This window comes from Caloenas nicobarica, chromosome 2 (genome assembly GCF_036013445.1).
Source record: "Caloenas nicobarica isolate bCalNic1 chromosome 2, bCalNic1.hap1, whole genome shotgun sequence".
Classification (NCBI taxonomy): Eukaryota; Metazoa; Chordata; class Aves; order Columbiformes; family Columbidae; genus Caloenas; species Caloenas nicobarica.
In genome coordinates this window covers 100,699,991-100,713,463 of record NC_088246.1, presented here as the reverse complement: position 1 = coordinate 100,713,463, position 13,473 = coordinate 100,699,991, and the positions used below count along the sequence as shown (strand labels likewise).

Below are 13,473 nucleotides of genomic sequence, written 5' to 3'. Positions count from 1 at the left end.
GCTGTTCTTTGGCTCTGGGGAATGCTAGCTGAGTGAATAAAGCTTGAAATATTTCCCTAAAACTACTTTTATAAGGCTGCATTAACATTTGATTGCTTCAGTGCAGTCCATTTTACCTAGGATGATAATACTGTTACATTTCTAGTCTCCTTTTAAAACAGTGAAAAACAGAATGCATACGTGCTGCTAAAGTAATTAGTATACTTGTACACAATAGGAAACCACAGCAGATTTGAACAACTAGCACTCACACAGCAAGGTAACAAGATTGGCTTTGAACCTGAAAGTCTCCTACACCACAATTATTCACATTACCAGTGTGCTTCAAACCAACTCTATTCAGTGTGAAAAAAAGTAAGGAAAGTGTCATAGTGATGAGTGTCTGGATGACAGCTCTGTCAAAATATTGGATTCAGCCCATGGTGCATTTCTGTTTCCATCATGCAAAAAAAAAATAATGTATTTGTGGAGAAAGATGAGGCACTTTTTTGTTATATTAAAAGCTTTGACAATATTTCAGAAATTATGTATAATCTGTAGGTAAGTATTTCAGCAAATGGTACAAAACAACTAGCTTTGCAATTGGCTGGAGACACGGAAACATGCCGTGAAAACTTGAAACCGTTTCCTTTCTCATAAACACTTTTGTAGCAGGGTTTAGGCAGTACAGCAATCTGGCCTTCAGGACACAGGTCTGGTGTGCTTTTCTGCTAGCAGCTATCCGGGACACTGACTTCGAAACTTGCTTACAAAGCAGTGTCTGTCTTACTAGAAAAAATTCCTGAATATGATTATGCAAGGTTGTCATAAATAAGTTAGTATGCCACTGCATATCTTTACATAAAATTAAAATAAAACACTAGAAAAGAAACGTGCATATTTACAGCAAGATTGATTACAACACGTATTATCAATCTTTAGTTTCTAAGGAAACCAAGGCTGTGCAAGAGCAGCAGCTCTCCAAATGTGTCTCTGTTGGTTTCTCCCAATAACTTTTGGGCAATTCCAGCCAAATCTGGCAGCAGCAGAGGCCTGGGACCACGTGCTTTTTACAAGTTCATGAAAAATCAGTGGCTGCTTGGAGAAGAGGGGTCCGAAGTCATGCTAATTGGAGGAGTTGAAGGAACCTACATTGAGACAAGGTTCATGCAACAAAACCACAAACACATGCAATGTGTTTCTTTTCACAAACACATGCAAGTAAGTGGTCGTCGACTGTCTTCCACTCATGGCACTGTTATGCTCCTTGCATATTGAGACTTGGAAATTTAGACTTGGATCATGTAAACAGTTCTAAATACATGGACTTTTTAGGACACTGGGTAACTTGAGCTGCTGAATGCTAATGCCTATACAAATGGATGCATTCTGGTACGATAGCTTTAAAAATAGTGTTCTTACACTTTGCCAGCCCTTTTAAACTAGTGGGACTCCTACTAAATGTTTCATTTGCATGAATTATACCGTTAATTCCTGATAGTTGTGCAGCATGGGCAACTGCCGTCAGTGGGAAAATGTTATTTGTCTTTGTTCCCTTAATGCCTACTTGCTCTGTCTTTCAGTCTGAAAAATAGATGGTCAAATATCCAAAACATTTTCAAGTGACTTGCTAAGGTTGTTAGATCTTTTCTCTCCCCTGGCCCCCAAATTGGGGAGTTTAACTTGCTTTCTAGCATCATTGCCCATGTAAGAACAAGGGAGGCAAGCATACTGCTCCCATGGAAGCTATAGATTTGGCTAATGAATCCGTGTCCTGAAGTGTCTTTCTATGCCAATTACAAATCAAGGCGAACTCTTTAGTCCTGTTCATAAAGTAAATCTGACAGTTATTTTCCTATGCCTGTAGAGGAATGACAAGCTGTTTGAACACTCTGGAACACCAGAGCTCTCATTTATACTCCTGAAGAACCTGAAGGCCAAAGCAAAGTAAACCAGTGGTAAAAACCAACATCGAAGCAACTAATTAGGTTCCTTAAATATTGCAGGGAATTTCTTCTTTGATCTGTAGGTGACACACGCAACTCAAGTTGATTCTAGATTGCAAAATAGTATTGGCCCAATGTTGATCTCATTCCTGGCACAAAATTTGAAGGCATTGCTTTAGGGACCACCTTGACAGATTAAGAGCTGGAATAGAGGTAAAATGCTTTACTGAGCCTCCAGAATAACAGGATTTGTTTACAGGTGGGGGACAGATGGCTAATAGATCTACCTTGCCATGGTGCTAAAAGCACACCTCCTTCTGTTGTCTGCTCCTCAATTTCTTCTGCAGCAGAAGAGAAACAAGCCCTGGTGTCAACAGCGCTTGGTGCAAAGAAGATGTAGCCTTTCTGTCGTCACTTCAGTCATCTTTCCTCCCTCATCGCTGCCTTCAGAGCTCTGTGCTGCGATCAGAAAAAGGAGCCTTCTCCTCTGTGAGGGAAGGGGAGCAGTAAAAGGGTCCGATCATGAGGTTTTTTGTCGTTACTGAAGAGCTGAATTCAGTAGAAGCTTGAGCACATCAGAAGTACGTTAGTTTACCACAAAGCCCATACATTTTATTCGCTCTCAAGGTCACGTAAACATATGCGTGACTTCAGCGGTCTGGAAATCCTAATGTGAAGGGAGACACAGGCTCTGTACCTCGATTTACACTTTTCTCAAGGAAAGTTGTGGAAGTTGCTTGGCTTCTTACTGTTTGTTTTACTTCACTTTAAAGATATTTCAGGGACTGGGAAATTAAAGTCAACTACAAATGCTTCATTAACCTCACCACTTTCCTTTTCCCTTATTCTTCTTGTCGTTCCAGTGTCAGAGAGATGTTTAAAGAGCAGCTGAGTCTTGATCCTTCAGAGCTCCACAGGCAACTGTGTTTGCAGCTGGAGAACAGCAGCCCTGGTGGTCAACTAATACACTTAGGGATGCGTTGTCCTCCTGGGAGCCATTTCCTTGTGACTTATTTTGAAAGCTTTAAAATAAATTCCAATTTTTATTTTTATTTTTTTAATGAAAAATCTCTCAAGGATAAAGGAAAACACTAGAGGAATCCAATAGGTTTTCATGGACCTTTGGGGATAAACCAACGCCATACTGTCATAGATTACACAGCACAACTCCGGTTATTACACACACTCTGCATCTTATACAGAGTATAAATGATTGCCAAAAATTTTATGTTTCATGGGAAAAAAAGAAATATATTAAAAATGCAAAATAAATATATATACACACAATCCTAACCCAGTATTTTCTGTAATTATATTTTCAGTGTTCAGTATTGGCTCCTATGCTACTCTCCTTCCCTTCCACTTTTCCATTTATCCCAACATTTTTCCTTTAGACTTAAAAAGACCGAAGAAAAAGGAAACTATCTGGAATGCAAAGTCCTTTCATTCTCAGCTACAAAACCAAGAAAATAGGTGGCTTTTGGTGAATTTTTTTCTACAAAATGGTTTTCAATGACGAACAACTCTATTTGAAATGGTGTTTTACCATTTAGCATACATAATCTGAGGCTTCAATCGTATAAATGCCTGGGCAGAGACTTAACCTTGAGCATCTATGCAATCTAAATAAACTAAAAGGAACTGATCATGTGTAAGATTAAGGATGCCTTTAAGTGCTTGTAGGATCAAGGACACAAGCAATTTTTTGAGGATCTGATTTTTAAGCAAATAATTGACTTGATTAGGGCTTCTGCCTATTGGGCACAAATGCATAGAATTACAGTGTGGAGAAATATTTTAAGGCACCGTTTATTCTTCAGATTTGAAACTTTCCCTTAAAGGCAGCGGAAAATATCTGAAAACAAGTTGTCAGTGTATTAATCTACTCTTAATTATTCACTCTCTAAGGGGAAAATGCTGCTGTCTGCAAGATGATTTGATAGCAGAACTATAAAATGTGGCCTCTAAATATCTTAGAATTTAAACATTGCTCATCACTTCCAGTCATTATCATTAACAGCTATGTGAAATATCGTAATAGCTAGAGGCTGCAGTGAAGATTGTATCTCCCTTCTGAAAGACACAGATGAGAACCAGTCCATTTCTTACAGCATAAGCAGAGAAGTCATACAAATGTGATAAAAATTAGATATGATTGTGTCCATTTCAGTGGTTGAGGAGGAAAAGTACAGAGCGATAAAATGATTTATCTGAGGCTACAACACAAGGCCAAGGCAGGATGCCACAACAGAACTTGTCCTTGTCCAATTGTTTTGCCACAAGGTTATCTTTCCTTGCTCTCATCACCTTCGCTTTAATAGAAATATGTTCAATACCACACCTAGAAAATCATTATGATCACCAAAAACGGAGCACACAGAAAAGATTTCGGGAGTACATGCCTGTCAGTTTAAAAAGTGGCAAAAAATGAATACTAACTCACTAAGGCTACTAATGTTAACTAAAGAGCTATGTTGATACATTAGCGCAGCTTGTAGGACTCATTTGCTGTATTCAAATAGCTGATAATCGCTGCTCAGAATTCAAACTGTGCTGCTGTGATAGAGTTTCATGCAGACAGCACCACGCAAATCCAGAAACGTGCCTCATAGCCCCGCTGGGAAAAGCTCTTGTTTATTCAGAAACCCAACATCGTATGGGGTTGGCTCTTGAGCAGCAACACAGAGGAAGACAGAGGAGCCTGAACACACTTTTGGGGTGTGTTTCACCCTAGGGAGGGTGAGACAGAGAGGCAAAGAGACAAATAAGAGGATAAGTCGGGCTTGAATCAAACACAGATACCATTTTGCAGAAAGGACTTTGTCTTTTGGACGGTGTGAGGAAAAGGATTTCTGCTCTGTGATTTCTCCCGCCGTCAAGCAGCTCTTGCCCGTGCAAGGCTGACTGCACACAGGCAGAAACTGGACCCAGAGTATCCAACTGACATTTTCCAAAAATGCCAGCAAGTCACCTGTCATCTGAAGGTGACAAGGTTAACAAAGGTTTTGAAAGCCTTGCAAGATCTGGAAACTGTAAACTTGTCATCAGTCTTATTTCTAAGTTTACAAAAGTGGATGAGCCAGCCCAACTTACACATGAATTTCTGAAATAAAGTAAATTTCTTGTATGTGTAACCTCCATGCTATTGCAACATAGACTACACATCAAACTTGACAATTGAGATTGTGGTCATGGGATAGGAGGATCGTCATCCCAGAACCAAATTTCAAATCTAATTCAGATAGTAGAGCCTGATACCCATCTTCTCTCTGGAAAAGTCTGACTCGGCCTTGTCAGAGAAAATCAGAAAAGGATTTTGCATGCCACAAGTACCTGTTCAGTGACATTCTGAAAACTGTTTTGGAAGCTCTGCAGAGGTGGGTCACCACCTCCAACTGAATACCTAAGCAGATTCATGGGTTGACCACTTGGCAAGGTATTTATCATTACAACCACCCCTCTGCACTACTATTTTCAGTGTTAATAGAGACTGACAGAGCTGAGACAAAGAAAAAACTTACAGAAAAGAATCTTCTTGCAATTATAATAATTATGAATGTTTTCCATAAGCTCAGTCAAGCTCTTCATGCAAGATTTCCACTGACACTGCTGATAGATTCTTTGTACACAGGATTACTGGAGGTCCTGTGAAAACAAGCAACTGGAAACATTTTCCCTCCAACTCCCTAATGCTGTTCACAACAGTTCATACAAACACAACCTTACTTGTAACCAGGTGAGGGAAATCAGCAGGGCTTCACGGCCAACTCTTACATATTATATTCTGCTCCCAGCAGCTGTAAATTCAACACTTCGCTAGGCATTAAATTTACGCTCAAGAAACATTTTCTAAGAGAGATGACAGAGTTATTGCACTGTTGCAGCTGTGGAGACAGATGGCAGTATGCCAAAACTCCAAGAAAATTTTAAATTAGAAATCTGACCATCTGCTATAGGTGGGGAAAAGGGTTTTCATACCCAGGCTCCTCCCCCAGTTTTGCAATTTTCCTGTTACTGAAACACATGATGTGGTGTGCAACAGATGCCATATGCTTTCCAACGATTTCTTATTTGCAGCTGATAAGCACTGGAATGTCTTAAATATGGAAGAGAATCAGGAATTCATTCTTAAATTGCATTACGCTCTGCTATTACTTGGCCTATGACAAAGCAGGGTAGTACTTCGCAAAACCTTCTGGTTATTTTGGGATACTTCCTATAATAAAATCTCCTTAGGTTTACTTGTTACTTAAAACAGGTTCAACAAGAAGAACATAACATTTTTTATCACCATCCTAACTAGCTATTCAACTAACACACATAGCTGGTGTATCTTTAAACATTAAGGTAAACTGTTTAGCAGTTTCTTTAGGATGTATTAAAAAAATGGAAGGAGGACTCTCTTCAGATAGAAAATTATATTTTGTGTGTTTATCCCTCATATAATAATGTTATGAAATTCTCAGTAAATACATAACATTATTAATACATTATTAATGCTAACATGGTGACTATATTGCTTTTCTATAATTCCACATCATAGCCTAAAAGAATTATAGAAAAGTATAAAAATGGACACATAATGTATCACATTATACATCCATAGATAGGAAACCACACTATGTACTGGAACACAGATGAATATCGCAGGTCCTGGCACTAAAATGTACACCCCAGTAGCTTGTTCAGTCAATAGTGGAGATGACTATATGAAAGAAGATTCTAGCTAAATGTATACACTAATACTAAATTTTAATTGTATATATAATTGGAATCCTCCATGCATTACTCAAATGATCACTTTTTTCCTATTTTTGCTATACTAAGTGGGGGGAAAAACAAGGCCTCTGAATTAATCTAGAGCCATGTATTGACTCAGTAGCTACTTCAAAGGTCAGTTGCACATGTCAGTATGAAATTTTTTTTTAAAAAAGAACTTTCACAGATTCTGACAGCAGAAAAAGCACCTGCAGATGGTTCCATGATGCAGGCTTTCTGCAGAAATTTCTCAGAGCCCACGGGCCACTTCTTTCTTTCCAAGTCTCTGCTTCTGCCTGCACAACGCTCTATGAAGAATGATTGGGGCCTCTGGGGCCATTAAATGCACATCTTTAAAGCCATGTTGTTCACAGGATCCCATGAACAGGCTGAAGGAGCTCCCTTCTGCAATCCAAAATGGTGCCAGAGACACTCTAGAAGTGAAAGGCTGAGAGAGCTGGGTCTGTTCAGCCTGGAGAAGAGAAGGCTGAGAGGGGATCTCATCAATGCTTATAAATATCTCAAGGGGGGCTATCAAGAGGATGGGACCAGACTCTTTTCAGTGGTGTCCAACGACAGGATGAGGGGCAACAGGCAGAGACTGAAACACAGGAGGTTCCTTCTGAATATGATGTAAAACTTCATTACTTTGAGGGTGCCAGAGCACTGGAACAGGCTGCCCAGAGAGGTTGTGGAGTCTCCTTCTCTGGAGACATTCAAAACCCGCCTGGACACATTCCTGTGCCATCTGCTCCAGGTGAACCTGCTTTAGCAGGTGGCTTGGACTAGATGATCTCCAGAGGTCCCTTCCACCCCCAACCATTCTGTGATTCTGTGTGACTCTGTAATTCTGTGTTTAAATCCTAAAGACAAAGTCTGCACCCTACCTTGGCCTCCTTTGCACAGAATGAAGACGTTTGGAATATCTGCTGTGTGGAATATTTTTTTTTTCTAGAATGCTCTTTGCAATCTGAAGGCATAGCTGACATACCTTTAGAATACTAAAAAGTCACAAAAACTATTATAAACAGATGAGATTGTTTAGGGACAGAGAAGTCACATTTCCACAGCAGTGACATTTTAGAATTACTACAAAGAAATGCCAAGAAACATGGCCAAGTCTTATTTTTAATACATGGCTTTTATAAACAGATCATACCTGATACTGATGGGCAATTATGCAGTCACTTCATCAGCTTTCTACCTGTGTTAAATTTTTGTCACTCTGTGCAGGTTTCCCACAAAAACTGATTTTGTGGCGAGTCTCTTGGTGATTTGGTGACTATGGAAAAACATTCTGTCTACACGAGGCTGTCTGAAACATTAAGATATCAAATACATAAATCTGCTATCGTGCCACTGCAGGACTTCAAAAATATCATTAATATGTACTCTGTAATACCGAAGATGTCTGCAGGACTTTAAAACAGAACATGAATTTCAGAAGAAAGGTAAATAGTAATTCAGACAGATCAAAATACAACAAAGAATAGATAATGATGAGCAGTGAAAAGAGTCAGAAAAAGGATAGCAGGCATTACCAATAAATAAGAAAATCTCTTGGGAAGGCTTCAGTAGTTACTCTTAGCTGCCTCACATAATACGAGTTTTCAGCATTGCTTAGTGGCCATGTAATCTTTTAAAAATTGATTTCAAAACATAAATTTAACATCTTTATTTTAAATTTAGACTTTAGACTTTAATTAAAAGGGCTCACAGCTGGGTGCTTTTAGAAGGTTTTGGAGAAAAGAGCGGGCTAGAAGCACTCGCTGTTTAGAACAGCATGAGTCTTTTATAATGTCTCTTGCTGGTGCCATGCAATTTTACACATTTTTGTGCATTTAGAACTTCATGCCTTTCCTCCCAGTTCATGCAGACTTTTGAAACAGCCATTAACCAACACATTAATGTGAAGACCAAATGCTTTGTGTCGAATGCCATCGTATGACACTTATTGATACGTTTATGCAAAACCCTACTGCAGATTTCCAAGGTTGTCTCACTGTATGTACGTGTCTGAGCCATGGTTTTGTACCGAGAACAATAAGCAGCTCCTATGCTGAGCACATGAACCAAAGCTGCCCTGGGACCAGTCCTTCAGCACGCAGGGGAGAAGGAACATGGGACTGAACTTTACCACTTCTAACTAGCTCAGAAAGTGTGAAGCCCCAGAGAGACCCAGAGAAATGTGTCTTCTTTCCTTATCCTACTCATTTCTTTTTTCTCACCACAGAATATTAACCCCAGTCATCCTGCATTGCTCAGCTGGACCACATCCTCAGTGGATGGAAAGGACCTTTAAAATAATGCAACTGGAAGACTAAGTGATCCGCTTCAAAGTTCCTCATGTTCCTCTCTCTGTTTCCAACTCTATTGTGAAGCTATGTGCATTTTCCCTATTTTGTATATACAGAAAAAAACCCCAACTTTGACAAAGTCACATCTTCATTCATAACTATGATCTTGCATAATTAAGATGAATGAAAAGATCCATAATTCATTACTAGCATTAAAATGTAAGATATAAACAAAATGGGCTGAAAAGTTAATCTTTGAGAAGCATTGTGTAGAACTCATTAACAGTTTAAAACCTATCATCGTGGGTGAGGAAATTTTATCCTATTTTATCTGTGAGCAATCCCAACTTTATTCTTTCTTTGCTCAACTCTTACCTTTCTCTTCTGAGAGTTGCCATCCCATTTTCTAATTTTCACAGTGACTTAGGGTCAGCTTTCAACCTGGAAGTTGTATTTAGGTTGGAACACATTGGCAGCTGACCCTTTGGAGAAGAAACTGGGTCTGGGTGGGTATTGCAAAAAGTACCATCCACATTTAGAATGTGTAAAAAGTAAATATAACATTTTTAAAGGAAATAAATAAGAAAACTGCATAAAAATAGATTATAGGTTGTTGTAGGCTACCTTACACTTTTAAACCAACTAGGGGACCAATTTTCGTTGTAAACAAAGGTAGAGAATAAAGATGGCAGAAAATCTAAAGCAAAAAAGCAATTATATGAAAATGCAATTATACAACATGAGTCTACTTCTTGTAACCTCAAACTTATAAGCAATGATGGGTCAGTAGTTCTGTCTTTGGAAACACTGACTGCGAATAGAGTGTCTTATATTTTCTACATGAGCAGGTAAAGATTATGCTGGTATTGATAAGATTTGTATGTATTACAGAAATAAAAACAACTTTTCTTGCCCAGGTTCAGTACAACTTAATTCATCTGAGCAGCAAGACAGGGGCATTCTCTGATTCTGTCTCTTGGGCCCTTTTTCTCACCTATTATATATGGTTTGAACAATTCTTTAAATAAGTTACTAAAAAGAAATGTAACATTTCCCTTCCTCTTCCCAGCATCTTCATTTGAGATCTATCTCTTTAATGGTCTCTGAAAGCAAAAGGCCTGTACAGCATAGTACAAAACACAGATACTAAAACATTGCTTCAGTCATCATGGGAGAATTTTCTCTCTCTCAGAATATCTGAATGTTGTAATTCTTACACCTTTTCCTCATCATTATGGCATTTATGCTTCCTGCGTCTGACGTTTCAAATTTTTCTTAAAGTATCTTAAAGGTCACGTGCTCTGATTTTTTCAGTGGCATTTGAAGAGGATTCTTTGAATGATGTTCATTCAGTATTGCAACTTTTTAATTGCTTTATTTAGATTTAAACTACTTTATTAATATATTATGTTAGCACCTTTTTGCAATTGCTTTCTACTCCATAGCTTTTAATGCTTTCTATGGTAAAAACGAAACATTGCATTTTTCTGGTATGTGGGTGGGATTAATACTTAATATAAACTTTCCAGCTTCTGCATTTGAGTGAGTGCCCCAGACAAGTCTCAGCTGCTTAAGGAGGAAATGTGAACACAGGATGCAAAAGAGTCTCTCAGTGCTCCCCAAACCAGCCCCACAGTCTTGACAACCAGGGGTTCATGGCTGCAGAAGTGGTCACAAGTGCTTCTGCCCTGTAGTCTGAGTGAAAAGTCAGATGATTTAACCCTCCAAAAATCCCCTGGGACTTTTGCAAGTCATGGAAAGATAAAATGGAAATGAATACTGGTTTTATACCTGGTTGTTATGTTTCAGATTATTTTAGATCCAAATCCCTTTGGGCAAGGATCCCTCCTGTAGGCTGTACATGATCCAGAACAGTGTATATGACAGAACAATGGGGAAACCACAAATTATAGCATGAAGAATTTTTAAACATTATTTAGTATAACTAAAACTGCAATAGCATGAAAAGACCACGCTCATGTGGAAGGCACTTTCCACAAATGCAATGGTTGACAGTCCATGCCCAAAGAGCAGGAAAGAGCCTTTAGAAAACAGAAAAATGCAACAAGAACTAAACAGCTTCTTTCCCTCAGCGTTTACTGTGAAGATGGAGAGAGGTTCAGGTTCCCCCCTCATACACAAAAGCCTGGTACCTGATGACTGGGAAACTTTCAGTTTCCTGATTTCTGAAGGGTTCCTGTAGAGTGTTTCCTGGTAAATTAGAAGAAAAAACTATAGCAGAAAAAAAACCCAAAACCAAACCAAACCAAAACAAAATCCAACAAGGTATGCTGTGGAAAAGCCAACATGACTTTGCAACAGGGATCTCTGCCTCAGAAACCTGCTGGAGTCCTTTAAAGGACTAAAGAAGCAGGTGGATGAGGGAGATCTTCAGATGCCTAAATGTGCATTTGATAAAGGCCTTCATCAGAAACACTAAATAAGCTAATGCATCAAAGAGTGATCACATGAAACATTAGGGCACAGAGAGTCCCTTTTCAGGTCAGAGGGATGTCCCCAGTGGAGTCCAAGAGCGGTCTGTGTTCAGCCCTGTTCTTCAGTCTCTTCATAAATTATCAGGAAAGAGTATGAAGAGTAAGGTGAAAAGACTTTCTGGTAGTATCAGGTTACTCAGGGTGCTAAAAAAGATGGCTAACAGAAATGTTGCAGAAACCTCGTGAGACCAAGTGACTGCGTTATAAAATGGCTGATGTAATTCAATCCAGATAAATGTTAAATAATCCATATAGAGAAAAATCCAACTTTCTATGCACATATGTATTAGAGATAGGTCCCAAGAATTTTATTACCATTTAAGAACAAAATGCTGGCATTATAATAGACAGTTTTACAAAAATGTCGGGTCCGCACTTAATAGTGATAAAAAAAAGCAAATTGAATGTTATGAATTATTAGGAGGAGAACAAGGAATAAACCAGAGAACATTATTATGCTACCATATAATCTAGAGTGCACCCTGCCTTTTTAATAATGTGTGCCGTCTAGTCCATTATCACAAAAAGGACATAGCAGAATGGAAAAAAGTTCAGAGATGACAAAACCAAGATGAAAAATATCGAATCTGGTTCTTCTGTAGAAAAAATGGAGTCCAAACACAGATTTTTTCCTTTTCAAAGATATTCCTAAACATGTAACAAACTTCTGCATGTTTTTCTGCAGCTGCTGTACAATGAGATTCCTGATGTTTACAGCTGTAAAGCAATTGCAGACATTTGGGTGAAAATCACCATGTAGATAATAACATTATTATCCAGTATTCTTGAACGAGAAAGAGGAAAAACTTTTCAGAAAACTACTGCAAAGTCTTAGAGCGTTGTGTCACAAACCGAATTTAAAGGCACAATCTTCTAAAATATCCTATGCAATTTGTGTTTCTGTCCACTAAGTCTCACATTCTCTAAAAGGGCCGTTTAGCTTCCTCCTGAGATAAAGCCCAAACTGCTATTTCTATCCTTGTTCTACTACGTGTACTCCCAGCTCCTAGCCATGTCCATCCCCACCACTCAGCACAACTCTGAGAAAAGCATTTTCTCGGCATGGAAATGAAAGAAGAAAAGGGGTCATTTCCAGGGATATAATCCATGTTGCTTTGTGGTCTCCACCTGTCATAACTTGGGCAGCATTTTGGCTGCCTCCCAAAAGGAACTCAGGTAGTTAATTTGGTCCTGGAGGAGCACAACATTCAAGCTAACGCCACACTGTTTCTTTTACTGTTCAAATAAATCCCCAGTCCAGTAGCTCAAAGCTACAAGCTTTTTACTTAAGCTATTGACCATTTCATTCAGGCACGTCTGATCAACACCCGTGCCAGGCAGACATTATATTCCCCGATCTTCCCACATCTTCCCCACCAGGAGCCCTGACACAACCCTCCCTGGTTTTCCAGCTCCACTGGTTTCCTCAACTCAGGCTGAGATCCTCGCTACGGGCTGTAGCAAAAGGGCAGACACTTGCAGTCTTCTTCCAGTACACTACCTTACGTTAACAGGACATTACAAAAAGAAGACAAATAAATAGACAAATCATAGAATAGTTTGGGTTGGAAGGGACCTTCAAAGGTCATCTAGTCCAGACCCCTGCAATGAGCAGGGACATCTGCAACTAGATCAGGTTGCTCAGAGCCCCGTCCAGCCTGGCCTGGAACGTCTCCAGGGATGGGGCATCTACCATCTACCTGGGCAACCTGTGACAGTTTTTCACTACCCTCATTGTAAAAACTTTCTTCCTCATGTCTAGCCTGAATCTCCCCTCCTTTAGTTTAAAACCATTACCCTTGTCCTATCACAACAGGCCCTGCTAAAAAGTCTGCCCCCATCTTCTTACAGGTCCCTTGATGCATGTATCTGAATAGTTTTTGGAATACTGAAGTTTTACTTTAGTCCGTTCCAAGAAGGGATGCTCTTTAGAAGTAGGTGAAGGTGTATTTAAGGAAACATCTGTGCATTTATGTATGCAAGTCAAGTTTCCTCTAT

General features: G+C 39.2%; 1 protein-coding gene across 1 annotated transcript in view; it reads right to left on the bottom strand.

Annotated features, from left to right (window-relative positions):
- Positions 1-13,473, bottom strand: part of TMEFF1 (transmembrane protein with EGF like and two follistatin like domains 1) — a 126,959-nt gene that overhangs the window by 61,667 nt on the left and 51,819 nt on the right. The gene's annotated exons all lie outside the window — the stretch shown is intronic.